At 34.6% G+C, this 21,358-nt stretch overlaps 1 protein-coding gene and 1 pseudogene across 7 annotated transcripts in view; both read right to left on the bottom strand.

Annotated features, from left to right (window-relative positions):
• Window positions 1–21,358, bottom strand: part of Sugct (succinyl-CoA:glutarate-CoA transferase) — a 724,801-nt gene that overhangs the window by 641,983 nt on the left and 61,460 nt on the right. The gene's annotated exons all lie outside the window — the stretch shown is intronic.
• LOC124088296 (endonuclease 8-like 3) lies at window positions 16,326–21,202 on the bottom strand (annotated as a pseudogene).

Below are 21,358 nucleotides of genomic sequence, written 5' to 3'. Positions count from 1 at the left end.
TTTCCTAGAAAAAGGATATTTCTATGTATTTGTAGGATTGTGCCAAGAATAGAAAAATTTCCATATTAATAAACCATTGCATACAGAGTAGTTTCCATTGCAGTCCTAAGTTAAATGGGCTCAAGGAACTGATAAGAGACTTTCAGATTTTGTCATCTCCACATGGAATTTAGATTAGGTGATGTTTCCTCCGTTGTCTAAAGTTAATGCTAACTTTTCACCAGATGCAAATAAATTTCTGTAACAGTCTGGGAATATCATTACAGCCAAATGGACTATCAGAAAATGCACTAAAAGTCGTTCTTTAAACTCCTGGGTTAACACAGCAGCAGAGAGCCATGTCTGCATGCTTCCTCTCATTCCATCAAAACACCTACAAGAAATATGATAAAGATTAAAACTGATCAAAAAGGAAGGAAAGTTATAGGGAAGATAATATCACATACCATATTTATTAGAGAATTCCCACTAAAAGCATCATTGATGCAAAGAACTAAAAAGCACATTCTTGAAAGATAAATTGTATGTATCCTTTTTTACTGAGAATACCACAAGCCATCTTCCAATGAGTTGGGGGGAAAAGTTACTATTTTCCCAACATGATCCTAATAACCCAGGGATTGGGTTAGACTTCCTTATCTTTAACAGGTCTTAGTTAATTAAACAACACTTTTTACAAGGCAGTGAACCAAAAGTTTAGAATTCTAGGGGGGGAAATGTTGGATTAAAGGAATCTTATTTATCAAAGTATCTTTAATTTCTGCTTTAAGGTTTTATCTGTGTTGGTTGTGCAACCTTTTACTCATTAGGAAGTTTTTGATTTTTTTTGTCTATTAATGTTCACTTTATCCAAACAATCACATTACTACCATCATCATTTAGTACCACTGGTGGCAAGAGGCCATTCATTAACAGGGCCTGGTCACTACCTCCTAAAGACACACCTGACTTTTATAACTGAGATGACTAATTGTGATGATATCCAATTACAAATATTCCCCTTTTATTCCTTCATTTACAAAACTGGGAGTTAGGCTTCCTCTATCCTATAACAGAAACATTACTCCTGCAAAGTAGTACATGTGCATATTTCCTCAAAGAGCAAAATAAAATAATTTTGCAGAATATCTCTTGCTTTCATTTCCTTTATTTAAAATCATATAAATTATCCTCTTGGAATGGAACTCCTCAATTATACATGACCAACTGGAAGGACACTAGTAACAGTTTTTCAAGCTCATTCTTTTTCCAAAAGAACTGTCACAAGGCAAGAGGCCAAATGTCTCTATCCACAAGTACAAAATTCTCCAAAGATAACCTACAACAAGCATTAATTCTAGAATTGTTAAACTATGTCAAAGAACAATTGACAGTTTTCCAGAAGCAGAATTTGGTCTTCTTCAGCCCCACCCATTTTTTGTTTCTATAGCCAAGTTCCCAATACATAACAGAGGAGAAAGTAGATGAAGACTGGTAGAAGTTCACTGAATGTTGGGATGCTTTGATACTTATGGAAAAGCAGAAAGGGTGGAAACAAGAATACTTCTGAAAGTAATTCATGGCCAGGGTGGTTGGCAGGGAAGGCACAGGAACAGCAAATGATATCTGTGGCCCTAGCTTATTCATAGGATCAGGCATTTAAAGCAAGAAACTGAATGTCTTTAGAATCATCAATCTTTGATGAATTATCATTATGAACTTTATCACATATACCTAGATGAGGATTTCTTCCAGTTTATCTTGCTGCTGTTGGGTTGATCTTCCTAACTCCTACATGTAGTCTTCCACATATCTGAAAGCTGGGTTAAGAGGATCCACTGCAGAACTCCAATACATAAGAAAATTGTTGTCACTAAATGAAAAGGCACAGGTTCTGGGATGATTAGGTACCAAAACCCACACACTAACTCATGCTGTGACACAATAAAGAATTAAACTACTGACAAATCATTGAGATGTGGGACTTACTCAATCAAGAATTTTGTTTACCCTAACTAATACACTAAAATATTCCTGTTTAGTCATTCTTGATTCTTCTCTCTCTTATATTTCACATTCAATTTATCAGCAAATGCTGTCACTTTTAACTTAAAACATATCTATAATCTGGTCCCTTTTATCACCACATTCACCATCTTCCTGGTCCAAGGCACCATAAGCCTCTAATTGATTAAAGCAATATAGTTCTAACTGGAGTCTGCTTCATTCTTTCAAAACATAAGACAAACTCAAAAATCCCCCCATGGGCTTGCCACCTCACTAAAAGTAAAAGATGAAGTCCTTATAACTTCCCACAACATCCATGGAATCTGGTCCCCAACTACCTGTCTAACTTAATTTTCTGCTAGTTTTCTCCTCCCCCACTCTGCACCTCATATTGGCCCCTTGATATTCCTTGATCAAGCAAAGCTCACTTCTACCTTAGGACCTTTGCACTTAACTAATCTCTGCTTAGAATGCCCTTTTTTCTGGATATGATTCTCACAGACTGTATAAACCATTCCCTCACTTCTTTCAGACTGTTGCTCAAATGTCCCTCATTCACAGGGCCTTTCCTAAGCCCTTCACACCTGTTACTGATTTTGAGAGAAGGAGGTCACTTGTTTTTAATTTATCCTACTGGTCAATAAGGCTGGATACCTGAGACTGCATGGAGCAAAACCTTTCTGACCCACATTAGACTATGACTAAAGAAATACATAAAAGGCTGGGGATACAGCTCAGAGATACAGTGCTTGCTTAGCATGCATGAAGCACTGGGTTTGATCCTCTGCACCAAAGGAAAAAGAAAGACACAAGAAAGAATTAAACTACTGAAATTTTTTTTTGTATAAAAAGCATTGAGATCTGGGGGTTATTTATTATAGTCATTTTCTATATAGAGTTGAGGCTATTTATGATTTTTAAGAATTGAGCACTGACACCAGACTTAGAGGGCATCTAGTCAACAGTTAATTACCTAGCTATGCAGCAAAGTGAAAGGCTAGCTTTTATTAAAAAAAATTATAGACAGTTTAAATGTTGTACTAGATAATCTCTAAAATTTTACATTGTACTGAAACAATTTCTGCAATCCAAAAATAAATACAAATGTTCCATGACTTCTATCCAGATAAACCCATTATAAATTAAAAATATTGTAGGTGAAGAAAACATGTAATACACTCAATCTAATTAATATCACAGTTTAACAACATGAAACTGTTGTTAAACTGTGATATTAATCACAGTTGCCCGTGTTGTTGCCATCCTGATCACGTAGCTGACTGAGAACTGGGGCTCATTTCTGCTGTTTGCATCACAGGAGAATCATAGCAGGGTAGAGATAAATAGTACATCCTCTCTCATAATATAGGCAGCTAACTAGGAAGTAAATCAAATTCAAAACTGGAAGTTAATAGTTGCGATTGTGGCTCAGTGGTAGAATGCTTGCCTAGCACACGTGAGGCATTGGGTTCAATCCTCAGCAACACATAAAAATAAATAAATAAATAAAACAAAGGTATTATGTCCATCTACAACTTAAAAAAAAAGGAAGTTCAGTTTCTACTGAACACGTTATCACGCTTGGTAAATTGGGGACTTTGATATTATCAAAGCTTCTCAACTCTTTGTCCCTGGAAGCTGCTATCCAAACCCTCATCTTTCCTTTAACCTAAAAAATCATGAAAAATAGATTGCTCATTGTATATATTTTCACTTCCATTCATTCTAAACATCTTTCTAATTTGGCTTCTTCTAATGAATTGTTCTTACAGGTTCAACAATAACCTCTTAATTCTTTAATTTAATGATTTCTTCTATAATCTGTAGCCCATTTGGCTCAATAATTAACATTTTTTTGACTCATAGCCATGATGCTAGTATTAAGAATACAAAGGAGGGGCTGCAGTTGTAGCTTAGTGGTAGAGCGCTTGCCTAGCATGTATGAGGTACTCGGTTCAATCCTCAGCACCACATAAAAATAAAGGTATTATGTCCATCTACATCTAAAAAAAATTGTAAAAAAGGATACAAAGAAAAAAGACATAATATTGCTATCAAGGTGATTATAATTTACACTTGAGAGAAGAGGGATATCAGTTAAATAATTACATTTTAGGACAGGATTAGGATATTTATTGCTGATGAATGAACAGACATGTGGAAGCATGCATGCATACAAGCATGTTTATATGGGTGAATACAATCTAATAAGTGTTAAAATCAAAACAGTATAAAAGGAGTTTGGGAACACAAGGACAGAAATGTCCTCTGCACAGTATTTGACCCTAATGATTTCATTTTCCCCTTGAAATTCTCTCCTTCTAGGGCTCCCAATATTAAACATATTTTCATTTTTCATCTCTTCTAGATTCCTAGATGTTTCTCCAATGGCTCAAACTCAAAATCATCTCAATCCTTGTTCTTGCCTTTCTTTTAGTCAATATATAAGCTAAATCTTTCTTTAACCTGTCCCCTCCACTCTATCTCTACTTCTTCTGCTTCCTTTGCAGTCATTGTCACTTTATAACACTATTCTATAGCTCTATAAAGGTCAATTGCTATTAGAATATTCCCTTATTAAATGTAGCTCTCAGTCTGCAGTTAGTTACCTTCCTAAAATGTTATTTATGACATTTCCTTACATAACATCTTTTATCATTTTCTACTGATAAAAAAGATGAACATCAAGCTCATAGTTTGGCTTATAAAATCCTGTGTGACTGCAATTTACTTTTCTGTACCTATGTAAGACTTTATTACCATAGGATTCTGCACTGTGCTTTGAACATACCTATACCTCAATTTCTCTGCCTGACTAATCCCAATATCTAGAAAGTCCTTTCCTGCCACTCTCTGCCTGGAAATAAAACTAATAATGTCAAAGCCAACTTAACTATTATTTTCTTTGTTAATACTTCTTAGCACCACAGCACACCTCCACTATTGCAGTTAGTCAATTCCTAATCTGTGTTCCCATAACACTTTAAGTTACAAAACACTATAATACCAGTCTCATGTATCAAAATTGAGAGGTTTTAATTGTGTTGCATATTTTTCAGAATTTATAAGCAATTAATACTGATATCATAGTTTTGCTTTAATTTGCCTACATATAAATTATGCCAATTATGTAACATAATAAATACTTATCACAGTACCTATCACATAGTTAGTATCCAATAAATATTAGACATTATGTTACATTGCCAAATCAAATGTAAAACTTTCCTACTAACATTTCTCAGTACTTCTGTAATCATTTTCACTGTGATGAACTATTTCCATACTTAGGAATGTGGACACAGAACCCAAGATTTCTGGCTTTTACATCATAATGCATTTTCAATTCTAAATATCCTCAGGGCCTAGACTTTGGAAGCTCAAAAGGTAGAAATAAAGTACCATTTTTCTCTCCAACTTATGGTGTCAGACCTGCCTTCAGCCATGAATACCAAGTACTCTAGATCTGGGACCTACAAATTTTTTTCCAGGAAGCAACAGAGAGTAAACATTGCATACTTTGCAAGATTTTGGGTCTCTGTTGTAAATTCTCAACTACACTCTTGTAACACAAAAGTACCCATAAACAATTTATAAACAAATGGTCATGGCTGTGTTCCAATGAAACTTTGCTTCAAAAAGAGATAACTGGTTACCTTTGGCCCACAGGCCTTTCTAGGTCCCTGTCCTCAGAAACTTAGTGAGAGCCTGTCTCAAAATACAAAATAATCAAGGGAAATGCTAGAGTGTGGTGAGGGACAAGTGGTGACATGAGAGGAAAATATTTTTTAACATATCGCTGTTCCACTTCTGTATCTCATAATCTAAGATTCTTATGTATCTCATTTCTTTTTCCCCACTATCTTCATCTGATAATTATCTGGCTACATTGTCCATTGTTCTACACTGCCCACTTCAACTTTGTCTTTCTCAGATAATAGCATAACACAAGGTGGTCATGGATGGACCAAAAGGTTTATGTCCAGTAATCCCCACAGTTTTATGTATGTAACATATAATTCAAGTGACAGATCAAATCAGATCAGAAATGGTGACAGGATTAGCCGACAGAAGCATAGATTATCCCACTCAAAGAAGTAAAAGATCCACATAAAACACTGAAGAGAAAAACTGAAGACTTTGTTACTGATAACTGATCTTGCACATCTTCGCTGAAAAACTAAACACTGAAAGATTAAACAAGATCTAAATAAGATCTTGTTTTTGTGGTGGGTGAACAAGAATATATATATATATATATATATATATATATATATATATATATGGCTCACAAAAATCACTGCATCTTTAAAAAAAATCACTGCACTGTTTATGCTGAGTTAAACACAGAACCAAGAATTTGTGGGAAACAAGAGCTTGAGGATATTGTGGAGCGAGATGATTCAAGATATGAGGATGATGAATGAGAAAATAAATAAGATTCTGGGTGTCTAACTGAGGTGAAGGCTGGTTCCACACCACCATTTGGCTTTCCTTGGAGTGCTGTTAGAAACCATTATTGAAATTTCTAGCTGGACTACATAGGGAAAATGTGCTCTTGTATAAAAACTCAGAACTTTTTTTTTTAATAGTACTGGGAGTCAAACCAAGGGCCTCATACATGGTAGGCAAGTGCTCTACCACTGAGCTATGTCCCAAGCCCTTAAAAATTTTAAATAATTGTAATATAGTCTATTTTCACTTTGAAGTAAAACCAAAACTTCTCTTAGAACTTTCATGATTATACCTAATTATCTTAATGGGCAATTTTTTTCAGGCTCAGTAGTACACATTTGTAATCCAGTGACTTGGGAGGCTGAGGCAGGAGGATCAAAAGTTCAAAGCCAGCCTTAGCAGTTTAGTGAAGCCTTAAGCAACTTAGTGAGATCTGTCTCAATATTCAAAATAAAAAGGGTCAGGGATGTGGTTCAATGATTAAGGACCCCTGGGCTCAATCGAAGGAAGGAAGGAAGGAAGGAAGGAAGAAAGGAAGGAAGATTTTAAATTCCATTTCCTCAATACTTAAAGAATTTCCTAAACAATCGGAGAATTTATAAATTTTTTACAATAGAATGATAAAATAGGATGAATATCAGTGATAATCTAAAGATGTAAAGTTAGCATATGGAATAGGATTTTAACTCAAAAACAGGATATTGGTTAATATTTAGTAATAAGCAAGTGACAGCCATATGCCCCAGAGCATGCTAATCCTTTTAGATTAAAAAGAAATAGAAGACAAAATTCTTAAATGAAAAGGCATTTAATTTATATCCATAGTATTAATTTATTCTTGAACTAAGAAGTGTTTTATATATTCAATATATATTTATGAAATATTTGTATTTGTAGGCCACTATCAACATACATTAAAATAACATTTTCTTATGGTTTTGACATACTAATCTGAATTCCTTCCATGGCATACCTCATAGTTCAGACTAGATTTTCCTTTTTTCTTGTTCATTTAACCTATTAAAAATTATGGTAAAAATATAAAACATAAAATTTATCATTTTAACCATTCTTAAGCATACAGTGAATGCAATAGCATTAAATATATTCACATTGTTGTATTAACATCACCAACATCAATTTTCATGACTTTTTCATGTTGAAAAAGTGGAACTCTGTTTCACTTTTAAATGGTAACTATTATTAAATAGTTAGTAACTAACAAATTGTAACTTATGATGCTTTCCTTCCCAATACCCTGGAAAGCCCCATTCCACTTTCTGTCTCTATAAAATTTGACTGTTCTGGATACCTCATCTAAGTAGAATTAAAACAGTATTTGTCTTTTCATGACTATCTTATTTCATTTACCATAATAATATCTTCAAGGTTCATCCTTGTTATAGCATGTGTCTGAGTTTCCTTTCTTTTTAAGGCTGAATAATATTTCATTGTTGCATATACAATTCATTCACCTATCAGTGGACACTTGGGTTACTTCCTCATTTAACTATTATAAATAACACTGCTATGAACATACATATACAAATTCACATCAACACTCTACTTTCAATTCTTTCATGTATATACCTGGAAGTGGAATTTCTGTGTGGTAGTAGTTACATTCATATCTCAATGCTATTGACCACAGTGGCTGTAACATTTTACATTCCTACCAATAGCATACAAGGATTCCAATCTCTCAACCTCCTTGCCAACTCTTGCTATTTCCTGGGTTTTTGTTTGTTTGTTTGTTTGGGGGTTTGGGGGTTTGTTTTGTTTTGTTTTGTTTGTATCAGCCATTCTAAGGGGTGTGAAGTGGTATTTCATTGTGGTTTGATTTGTATTTCCCTACTAGACAATGATGTTGAACATCTTCTCATGTGCTTGTCATTTACATATTTTCTTTGGAGAAATGTTTATTCAAGTCTTTTGCCCATTTTTTAATTGGGTTTTTAGATAGCTACTCTTTCTTAAAATCAACTGTTTGCCAAAATTTTGAAATTTGACATTATTCATTTGAAAATCTTTTATGGATTTGATGTTTTTTTTACAAATAAGATTTCACTGATTCCATAATCTGGTATTCTACAAACACCCCAACCCTTCATGTTTCATGACCCTTACTCCATATACTTTTGACCTTTGTGACTAAACATACTGTGATTCAAATAAAGGGCTGAAAGTTGTTATTATTGCACGAATGCTGCCTTGGAAGGCCATTTAAAGAATGGAAAAATCATTAGCACTCATGAAATAAATGCTCTCTGAACTTTAACATTTATTCTTTATCCTTTTAAGTATAAAATGTCTTCTTATCGAGCATTGCTTCTTTAAATTTATAGATTTACTTTCCAAGCCTATTACCATAAGGGAAAACGATTTAGTTCTGATGACAGGGTTTTGGGATGGTGTCTAAATCTTGGCACGTTTATCTGGCACAATCTATGAAACATTCAATTTGGGAAAGTTTTGAAATAACTACTGCTTTGACATTAATGAACACTGTCATATTTTCCCTCTTGTTGGTCCCTGGTCTTCAAAAGATTCTTTAAATTGGGAACTATTATATCCAGACACCAGAAGTTAGAGTCCAAATATGAATCCAACTAATTCTGGTGGGCAAAAAGTCATACTAGATTTATACCACATTTTTAGACACAGAATAACGCTACAATTTTAGTGCATGTAGAAAAACAGCTCAGCTTCCTATTTGAGTCTTGGATTTCTTTTCTATCAGTCAATAGTAAAAGGAAAAGAAAAATACTTAGGAACCAAAGTAGATCCCTCATTTATGTGTGAATATTGTCATGAAATGATGTTCACTTGCATATCATGACACTCTACATATCAGCAGAAGTCTTTTAAGAAGAGTAGTATCATCTCTTTGAACATACTAGAGAATCATTTCATCTATGTTTTGTTAAGTGATTTTATTAATTCCATGGTTTCACAAAGGAAAAACTACCACAATATTTCTATACCCAAAAATTAACTCAATATCATCTTTAAAGTTGTTTACTTTTGGAAAAATATTTATTTTAGAATTAGGCATTTAGGAAAATTATTCTCTTTAGTTGTGTTTAAATAATTGAAAGTGTATGTAGGATTAGTCAAAACACTTTTAACCTATTAAATATTATCTTTTCACACTTAACTATGGGGGGAAAAAATCTCAGGTTCCTTCTACTTAATGTTATCTTTTTAAATTTCCATGCATTTATTACCATAAAACCATGCCCTTTTGTGCACTTTGCTATGTAAGTGTCCCTTATTCATCAAACCCAAACATAAAAATACAGTTTTCTCTTGAGTATTTGGATCTTCACCCTTGAAGGCTTCCATAGCCCATAAAATCTTCCTAAGTAAAATTTGTTATGCTTTTCTCTTGCTAACATGTCTTTTGCTATAGAAGTATCATCCATGACCCATTTGATGGGTGATAAAAAGACATTATGCATTTTCATCCCTTATACATACTCAAAGGAAAACAGAAAGGAGGGAAGCAAAGATGGAAAGAATCTACATAAATTCTGAAGCATTATCCTTTACTCCCAGAAAAACATATTTCTTTAGCAAAAGTTGAATTAAAGAATGTTCACAAGATTCCTTGTCCATGCTGAAGCTTCAAACCCCCAAAGAATGGCCTATATGACAGAACACCAATGCAGGATGTACTAAAAGATTGTGAAATCAGATCTCCTGCCCTTATCTTATCATCCATTGGAAGTACTAGAGAAAAGGTGAACAGATAAATAAGACCTCTAGCAAGGATTTCCTTGGAAAAAGCCTATTCTATGCACTGCTTCTCAACATAGGGGAAGAAAAACCTGCCTACTTCAAACCACATGAGACAGACTTCAAAACAAGCATTGGAGACTTTAGCCTATGTTCTGGGAATTTAGAAATATCTAAGCACCTGTCAAGTACCTTAAAAAAATACCAAAGACAAGATGTTATGGTTACATCAGCAGAACTAACAGAGTTCTGAAATAAACTATACTCCTGTCAACAGTGAGAAAGAGGAAGAGGGTGTTCCCCCTGTAGGCCAAATGACCCATAAGGAGAACAGAACTAGTTTGTCTGAAGAGAAATTCTACCATATGGGCTGCCTATAGAACAAGATGATCCTAACAGAATCACTTTGGGTATGAACAATCATTGGAGAAAAGTGGAAATCATAAAGGGATAAGAGCCTGAAGTTCTGATATTAGATTGGACTGAACTTTTTAAAATGGAATAAGCATTAAAAAATCTATAGGACTTGCCCGGGATTTTATCCATGAACAAGAAAAATGAGCCAATAATGCAAGTTTATAGAAGTAGGGTGGGAAAGAAGACAATGTCTGCTTGTAATACATCTGTAATGTATGTATGGATAAGAACAAATATTTTAAGATAAAAAGGTTATGCACTGGGGGACAAAATTAAGGCATGCAGTCACTTTCTGGAAATGGTCCACATCTACACATAAAATATAATCTCAGTCCTTAGCTTTAGGGGCTATATTTTTTTAAATTTTTTTGTAGTTATAGATGGACAGAATGTTTTATTTTTATGTGGTGCTGAAGATCGAACCCAGTGCCTTATGCATGCCAGGCAAGCACTCTGCCACTGAGCCACCACCCCAGCCCTAGGGGCTATGTTTTTTTAAAACCATGTAGCTATATGGTTTTTCTTCCCCTGCAGAGATGGTGTCATTATCTGTTTAAATAATGAGTTTAGTATGAAACGTAAATGTCAAGCCATACTTTTGCTAAAGATCACTAACTATGAAGTTAGAGAAAAAATATTTACTGATAGCAGAGGGAACAACAGAGACACCCACCAATTTATAACAGTAGTTTTCAATTATTGTGACTATGAGAGGGCCTTTTAGTGTCAAAAACTGTCATATCCATAACTGAATATTTATTCAGTATAGAAATGAACTAACCTGGACTACTAGTTTTTATACTATGTTTCTGGGTTTTTTTGGGGGGTATATGTTGGTTGGTTGGTTGGTTGGTTGGGGGTTTTGGTTTTGGTTTGGTTTTGTGTTTTTGAGACAAGGTCTTGCTATACTGCCCAGGCTGATCTGAACTCCTAGACTCAAAGAATCCTCCTGCCTCAGCCTCCCAGCTTGTGCCATCATGCCCAGCTTAGACTGTGGTTCTTAAAGTTTAAAAAAAAAAACAAAACAAAACTTTGCCTATTGATATTTGATACTTCATTTGACTTAATTTGGATTCTTTCCCTTTCCTTCTTTTCCTTTCTTACTTTTTTTTACTTGCTCCTTCCTCCCTTCCTTTTTCTTTCTTTTCCATTTCTTCAGTCTTCTTTTTCTCCTTTTCAAAAGTTTATGGACTTACAGAACAGGCTGATTTCTACTTATTCTAACTTTTTAGAAGATGTGGGGCTGGGGATATAGCTCATTGGTACAGCACTTGCCTAGCATCTATGAGGCCCTGAGTTTGAACCCCATCATCACAGTAAATAGGCAAATAAATAAATGAAGGGTTTATGTGGTAAATATACAGAAAATGGTGAATATATATGTGTGTATGTATGTGTGAGAGAGAGAGAAAGAGAGACAGACAGACAGACAAAGACTAGCTCATCCCATAAGAATCTAATGGCAGCACTGTTTTGTTTTGTTTTGTATCCTCATTGCCAGGATATGAATATACAACAAAATGGCTAGACAACTGGTCATACATATTTGGGCTCACATTCTCTGTGATTTACTTTGAAACATTATAGCAGCCTTAATCTAAAGACACTTAAAGCTACATTCCAAAGCATGAACCTCATTTTAATATCCAGAGTTCATAATGAGACAAGTCACCAGGAATTGAGTCCTATTTCTTTTAAAGATTATGATCATATCCTCTAGTGCTTGAACCCCCTCCAGCAGCCACCTCTGAGGTGTCTTGTCTGGCATTCTTCTCTCAGTTTTGGTACTCCAGGCATGCCGGTTTTCTTAGACTCCTTGGGCCCATTGTAATTGGTATTTTCTCCCTGAACTACTTCTCCTCCAGCTTACTACATGGCTGCCTTCTTCTCATCCCTGATGTCTATTAAATGTTACCTCCCCAGAAAGGCTTTCCCTAATCATCTTTCTTCTATTAGCCTCTACCACAGTACTCTCTCTGGCTCTTTCATTACAGCACAATTTGTTAATATACAGCATATTTTATTTTTTAAATTTGTTTATAAAATGTCTCTAGCACTAGGCTGTAAGCTCCTTAAAGGCAGGATCCATGTCTTCAATGTTTGCCTGAACACTCAACACAGCCAGGAATATGCAGAAGCTCAAGAAATATTTGTTTAGGGGTGGGGAGGCAATGAAGAGAAGAAACAAGGAAATAAGCAGAGAATTACTTGAACATTTCTTAATCATTCATTACTATTATTTCAATTGTAAAACACAGAATAACAAATACATATCAGCCAGACAGCTTATTTTACAAATATAGTTGAAGTCCTGTGTATATTTCTTCCCTGGCCCATATCCCTCTCTTCACTCTCCAAGGATAATCATTCTCTGGAATTTAATACTTTTCATTACCATGTATATCTACATTTTTAGTACACATGAGGGCATTACTAAATATATACATGTAACATTTTGCATGATTTTAACTCTTTATGTAAATGGTGTCATTCTGTATATCATCTTTTGTAACTTGTTTTCCTCACTTTTATTTCTGAACTCTGGAAAGTTTAGGAAACTTCCACTTTCCATTTCCATTCCCATAAGTATATATGTAAAAATAAAACAGTATGTCAGAGGGTAGACTTATTAAACTTCACAAGAGCTTGCCAAATAGCCTGCTAACATGGATATACCATTTACAGTACTACCACCACTGTTCAAGGCTACCCTTGCTTCACTCATAATTTGTACTGTTTTACTTTAAAATGTCTGTCAAGTTCATGGATGAGAAGTGGAATATTTTGTTTCATTTTGCATTTACATAAAGATTACCTAGATTGAGTAATTTATCCTTATCTACCTACTAAAGGATTTCTTTTTGGAGTTTGCCCATTTTTCTGTTGTTTCTCTTCCTTCTTTCCTCACTTCCTCCTCTCTTCCTCTTCTTCTTCCTCTCTCTCTCTCTCTCTCTCTCTCTCTCTCTCTCTCTCTCTCTCTCTCCTCTCTTTTCTTTTTGATTTGAAAGAATTTTTTTCTATTCTGGATACTAATCCTTTGTCAGTTGTCTTCCAAAAATCTATGACTTATCTTCTTACTTTTTAGGTTTTTTGTTTGTTGGTTGGTTGGTTGGTTTATTTTGTTGGTTTTTGCACCAGGGATTGACGCCTGGGGTGCATATTTCCTGAGCACATCCTTAGCCCTTTTTATTTTTTATTTTGAAACAGGGCCTCACTAAGTTGCTTAGGTTCTCACCAAACTGTTGAGGCTGGCTTTGAACTTTCAATCCTCCTGCCTCAACCTCCCATGTTGCTGGGATTATAGGCAAGTACCACCTTGCCTAGTTTATGGTATCTTTTGATACATAAAAACTTAAATTTTTAATAAGTAGTCAAGCTTATGAATATTTTGCTTTATAGTTTATACTTTTTGTGTGTTATATACAAAATTCTTCCACATCCTGAGCTCATGAAGATATTCCATAATTATGCTTTCTAAAAGTTTTAAAGTTTTGCTATTTATATACAGAACTTAAATCTATCTGGAACATCACTTTAGTGTCTCCAATAAACTTGAAATTCACTTTTAACTTTTTTCATAAGGATAAAAAATTATTCCACCATCATTTACTCTAGAATTCATTCTTTAATGATCTACAGTTTAAGCTACAAATTTATATATATAAATATGTTACACACACCACACACACACACACACACACACTTCCACATATGTGGCAGTCTGTTTCTGAGCTCCAGAATTTATTACATGGTCTATATCTATTTACTTATGTAAGTACCACACTGTCTTAATTATTGTTATATAATAAGCCTTAATATCTAAAAAGGACAAATCTGCCTAACATGTTCTTTCTAAAAACTATCTTGACTATCTTTTTACCTTTGTTCTAGTAAATGCTATTCTTTTGCTTCATACAACTCTCAAGCATTTTTTATTTAAAATTAAAGAGTAAGTCTAACTCTGTTGAATATTCCCTGTGAATTGAGTCCAGAGGTCCTGCATGAAGACTTTATGAGGATTCCTGCACTCTGTCCATGAAAGGCAAAAGATTAAAAAGATGCCATTGAGGAATTCACAAAAGTCAAAATGGCATTTTTCCAACCCCTTTTCTAAAAGAAAAATAAGAAATTTATTTGAAATACACAATGTTCCCACAAACGTGGTGTAATCAATAATATATTTATCCTTCCAAAAGGAAGGAGTAATGAAGTGAACAAAAAAATAAAGAAAAAGAAATATTTTTAAATGTGAAGAGGAGTCTTACTGCTAAACTTTTATAAATAACATACATGGAAGACACAAAGGAAAAAAGTACAACTTAAAATTAAATTGTTAAGGGACGCACCATTGTAAATCTACAAGTATAAAGGGCTATGCAGTGGTTGCTTTGACTTAAAAAGCTTTCTCAGGAGGATCAAAAGTTTGAGACCAGCCTAAGCAACCTAGAGAGACCCTGTTTCAAATTATAAATGGTTAACAAACATATGAAAAAAAGTTCAACGTCTGTAGAAATTAGAGAAATGCAAATTAAAACTACACTGAGATTTCATTTCACTCCAGTCAGAATGTCAACTATCAAGAACACAAGCAATAATAAATATTATTGAGGATGTGGGGGAAAGGATACACTCATACATTGCTGGTGGGACTACAAATTGGGGCAACCACTATGGAAAGCAGTATGGAGATTCCTCAGAATACCTGGATGGAATCACCATTAGATTCAGCTATCCTACTTCTCAGTATATACCCAAAGAAGTTAAAAATCAACATACTAGAGTGACACAGCCACATCAGTGTTTATAGTAGCACAATTCACAATAGCTAAACTACGGAACTGCCTGTGCCCTTCAACAGATGAATGGATAAAGAAATATTTCTCAGTCATAAAAAAAGAATGACTTATGACTTTTGTTGGTAAATGAAAGGATCTGGGGACTTTTATGCTAAGTGAAATAAGTCAATTGCAAAAAAAACAAAGGTCAAATGTTCTTTCTGATATGTGGATACTAATATACAATTAGGGAGGGGGAGAACAGAAGTTCAGTGGATTAAACAAAGGGAAATGAAGGGGAGGGAGAGTGGATATGAACAGGGAAAACAGTGGAATGAATCTGCTATAATTTTCCAATGTACATATATGAATACACCACCAGGAAAACTCCACATCAAGTACAACCACAAGAATGGGATCCTATTTATTATAAGTTCTACTCTATATATGTATAATATTTCAACATATACTACTTTCATGTATATATGAAAAAACAAATTTTTAAAAAAGAAAAAAATGTATAAATATGTACCTTCACAGATTCTCTCTACCTATTAGTTCACATAAAACATTGCTATTTTCTCCAAAAGTAATGTCTAGTGAATGGTAGCCTTTTTTCACTCTAAAATTATTATTGTCATTGCTACACATATTAAATATACATAAATGGAATATGCTGTACATCCAATGAAATATCTTAATGATTAATTAAGGTAAGGGAAAAATAGTCATAAGATGGAAAGATGACACACATTAAAAAGATAATAAGAATAGCAGTTCTTAAATACTACAGTAACTTCATTTATCTATGTCATAGATATTCTACAAGTTTCTATTAAATAAGGGAAGTAAACATTATAAAAATATGGAGGAAATTAAATGTCAGATACTTTACAGATAGAGAAAATATTAGCATCCTGAAATAATTTTTATTTCTGACCTATTTTCTACCCACTAGGGGAAAAAATGCACTGTTTTTCCTTCTCGAAAGGGCACGCAAACATTTTTTTTCCATTATTATGTCCAATCTTCAACACTGCTATCATGATGGAGTATTTTCTGCAGTTGCAGAATAGGAAAGACAAATCTGAGCATTCGAAAAATCCATATTGTGCTTCTCTAGGTAGAGGAAAAGTATGAAACTACCTTTCCTTGTTTTTGACATCCTTCTTCACAACTTGGAGAACACAGAGGTGGTTGTATTTAGTGCACTGAGGACTGCCAACATTTAAGGTACAAGAACCATCTGTCATATTAGTTTGGAGTTCACTGTTAGAAAATCTAGGTTTGCAACTTTTGATATCTGTTCTAAGTAGTTGTAGTTTCCTCTTTTTTATGTGCTGGACTAAATAATTCTGAGAGCCCCACTGTGGATGATACGTTTACTTTGTTGGATAGTTGAGTTGTATAATTTGTTCTTTCCTTGGAGGGGTGCTAAATATCATTAAACATTTTGTAGGAAGACAGTTTTGATATTTCCCATTTAGTATCAAGTTTTGGCTTTTTTTCCCCCAAATACTGGATTTATTGCTAAAATCAGGTAAGACAAGAGTTATAATTCCAAATAGAGTTTTCCAGTTGACCTTCATCTTTGTATCTATATTCTCAAAGCTACTACAAGGGTATTTCACAAGTTGTTGATGGCAATAGAATTTTATTCATTCTTAAGCACTAAATCAATAGGCCTTGAAGTTGAGCAAGTCTCATACATGACTTAGCAGATGGCCTATTAGTGTACAGACCACACAGGTCCCCTGCTGTTCAAATCCTCAGCTAGATGTCCAAATGATTATAGTATTTCTAGCTGCAGTTTGCATGCATTAACATGTTGAGGAGGTTTTTTTTGTTTTTGTTTTTGTTTTGACAATGAAGACAGAAATATGTCATTCTGTTATTCTCCCCTAAGTGACACACAGTTACTTTGCAGGAGTATTAACAATTAAAACGCTTCTAAACTTTACTGTTTAAAGACCACTGATCCTGTCGTATGGTGCCTATAAAAGAAAATGCTGAAATCACTTAACATCTTCACAAGGCGATGGGTCTGTTGAGCTGTTAACTGACAAACTTTAACAGCTGGATAGAAACCAATGTCAAAGATGGCTTCATTTTTGATAATGTTCCCAACCCCAGGCAATACTTTCTGATCCCACAACATAACACATAGCATCCAAAATGTCTGCTTTTTAACTTCACTTTCTGCTCTTAAGAAACTAAATTTAGGTGAACATACATCTAAATCTAATTCTTCCATCCTTCTTATTCTCTGTTGACTTTCCATTGAGTTTCTAAGTTCTCAGAGAAACAAACCAAATATTTGGTGAGCTGCCCTTCAAAATGGGAGAAACTCCATTTTTACTTGTATACACATATGGATTAATTATAATTAAGTTTTTCATTTCAGAAAGAGTCTTAGGAAGACATTTCAGGAGGCTAGGTGTGACAACACAGTGCCCTCCGCCCCACACTCTATAAGGTACTTTTTCTCCTGTTGGTTACTGCCTGGCCCTGGAGCCCTAGCACCTTAATTTTCTCTCGATTCAGAGTACAACCTGGTTCTTCTATCTCACTTGTCAATGCCCCTGCTTTGTGGCCCACTAGCTGCAGGGCCTGATGAAAAAACTGCTGTGCAACTTCACCTCTGCGCCAGCACTGACTCCATTGCCTGAAAATAGCTTTTTAAACACTGCCCCCTAATGTGCATACTCAGCTTCCTCTGAAATGATAACAGGACATACTAATAAAAACAATCAGGTCCTTCCTCCCTTGAGATCAGTTTAGCATTTTTGTCTTGCAGACCAGATTTCATAGACTGAGGCAATTTCAACCACACAACTGTCAGAGTGCATTAAAGTAAATCTCCCAGCCATTCTAAGATTACTCTCATCAGCAATGAGGCCAACATGTGAGTGAGAACAGACGATTTGGGCTTGGACAGCACTGACAAGACAGCAATACCACTGGGAAACATCAGGAAAGTCTAGGATTCCAATCATGACATGTGCAACCTTAGACTGATATAATCAGTCTTATTAAAACATTGATTACTGGGCTGGGGTTGCAGCTCAGTGATACAGCACCTGCCTTGCACGTGTGAGGCACTCGTTTTGATACTCAGCACCACATAAAAATATATAAAGTTATTGTGTCCATCTACAACTAGAAAAAATATTTTTAAAAAATTAATTACTGAAAATACCAAACTTCTACAAAAGAGAACTTTGCTTTATAATGACACAAGCTCATGACCCATAAGTGATTTTTGCTTCCAGAATCTGTTTAATTTAGACTTTCTGACTAGCAAATTTGTTCATGATTTCCACCATTGCAAACATGATTACAATAAATGAAAAAGAATGGCAAAAATAATTCTCAAGTAGAGCAGTTCAGTGTCTTATAATCACAAAATTCATGTCAGCACTTAATTAACAATGATCTGTCTGAGTATGGAAGACATTTAGTCACTTTATATTAAGCCGAGAAACCTGAATTTTAAGCCAATCTGCTAATAAATAGCAGTGTACCCTTAGGTCTTTTAAACATTCTGGACCTGTTTCCTTATCAGGAAATAAAGGAGAATAAACTGTAAATGCTATTCTACAGACCATCAGAAGGTAGGAATGGAGAAAATTACAGAATAATGAGAAGTAATTTTTCAGATTACACATGCCTCTGCCTGTCACCCTTTTACTCTCCTGTTCTATCACAGAAACCATATGATCCACCCATTCTCCCTTAGCTGAGAATTACTGGGTTAGATAATCTTTCTCCAAACCTCTTTGTACATTAAAATACACAATTTGAGAATTGGCAGAAAATTTAAAGATTCTCCAGTCATAAATCAATACCCAATAAAACTTTCAACCTTAACCTCAGTTAGTTATAAATGTGAACCTTTGGGGAATGTAAGATTCCCCAAGTGGATAACTTTTTATTTGGCTGAATGACACAATAAAATGCATTATTTCCTATTTCATCCTTGAAACCCATGCTCTTTGCCATGGGTGTCTTTTAAATGTCTGCCAATCTTATAGGTGTGAAATAGAATATTATTTTGCTTTAATTTACATTTGTCTAAAGACTACTGAGACTGAATGAAACCATCATTGGTATTGGGTTTGGCCATGTGACTGCTTTGAAATCAGTAAAACTATCCCCTTTACAATAGCCTGTTAACAGATGTGATGTAAGAAGGAGACTTAAATATGCCTGTGGAATTGGGCTTGTTCTCCAGTGCTCCCACTTTCCACTATGAGATCATGCATTTGGTAGCTGCTTGTCCAGGAAAAATAAAAGACATGCAGAGAAGACCAGGTCCCTCAACCCACAACTTAGAGCCAAACCTAACCATTCTATATCACCTGACTCTCAGCCAATCACAGACATAGAAAAGAGAAATAGTTATTTTAATATAAGTTTCCACATGTTAGTTATGTAGCATTTTGTAATAGGATAATTAAAAGATGTTAATTTACCTATCTAAATACTTTAGACCTGGGCTGGGGTTGTAGCTCAGTGGTAGAGCACTTGCTTCATACACGTGAGGCCTGTGATTGATCCTCAGTACCACAAAAAAATAAACAAACAAAAATAAAGACATTGTGTCCATCTACAACTAAAAAAATTTTTAAGTACTTTAGACCTTAATATTTCCATTGGATTTGAAATTCTAAGGAAAAAAATCTCTCTTCTCTGTCACAGATATAAAAATTGATATGTAAATACAACAATAAAACTTATAACTTATTACATACAGAAAAAAAACAGTAACTCTAAAAAAGAGTCAGATCTAGTGATAAAGAGAGATCCACCTTATGTAGAACCTGTCTCTCAACTGGATTCAAGAAAGAAGTTAATAACTCCCCTAAGCAGCTCAGCAAGACTCTGTCTCTCTAAATAAAATATAGAAAAAAATCATTATCCAAAGTACATGCATGAAGACATGAATTGATGTGAACATACTTTATATACAACCAGAGATATGAAAAATTGTACTATATATGTGTAATAAGAATTATAATGTGCCGCAGTCTGGCTGGGCACGATTCAGGAGCCACTTGTCAAAAGAAACGAACTTTATTTTTAGAACCACACAAGCCAAACGAAAAAGCTCCTCAGGAAAACCTTTAGAGCCCAACTGCCACCACCAGCTTCCCACAAGCCTCTCCCACAATCCTTCTGCTCTTGAGGCCGATTGGCTGGGTCACGTGGGCAGAGCCAAAAAAGTCCCCCAATGAGCAGCTCCGTGGTCTGAAAGGGCAGGGAAACAGCCCAATGAGCATCACCGAAGAGGAGCCAATCAGCTAGAAGTTGCTGGGGCCGCTGTGAGCCAATCATCAGCTGGCAGTCTGAAAGTTTGCTGGGGCCCCTTCGGCTGTGGCTCTCAACAATAATGCAGTCTGCTGTCATTTATTTTTTTAAAAAAATTTTAAAATTACATAAAAGAAAAATAAATAAAGATTTAAAATCAAAAAAAAGAAAAAAGCTTGGATGTGGCTCAGTGGTTAAGCACCCCTGGGTTCAATTCCAAGGACTAAAAAAAGAAGAAGAAGTTAATGACCATTACAGCTCTTCATCCCACCTAAAATAATAATCATGTGAAAATTGCATTTACAACTTACTTTATGTTATGATAATACCAAAAAGATAATTATACTGAAAAACAAAATATTATAATAATCAACCTGAATACACAGAAATATAAGAATTTTGTTATAATTTTATGACTAATAAACATTATAAACAACAGACATTATGGCTTTTTTGCTGTAAGACAAGATTTTTTAAAGATGAATTTACTGTAACATAAGGAGTAAAGTTTTTGCTTAGTTTTTTTTTTTTTTTTTTTTTTTTTTTTTTATTTTTTTTTTTAATTTTTTATTGTGGGTTGTTCAAAACATTACAAATTTCTTGACATATCATATTCCACACTTTGATTCTAGTGGGTTATGAACTCCCACCTTCACCCCATACACAGATTGCAGATT

Source organism: Marmota monax, unplaced genomic scaffold (genome assembly GCF_021218885.2).
Source record: "Marmota monax isolate L192 unplaced genomic scaffold, Marmota_monax_Labrador192_F-V1.1 WCK01_AAM20220418_F8-fsc00109, whole genome shotgun sequence".
Classification (NCBI taxonomy): Eukaryota; Metazoa; Chordata; class Mammalia; order Rodentia; family Sciuridae; genus Marmota; species Marmota monax.
The sequence above is the reverse complement of the archived record's forward strand: the minus strand, read 5'-3'. Positions and strand labels throughout refer to the sequence as shown.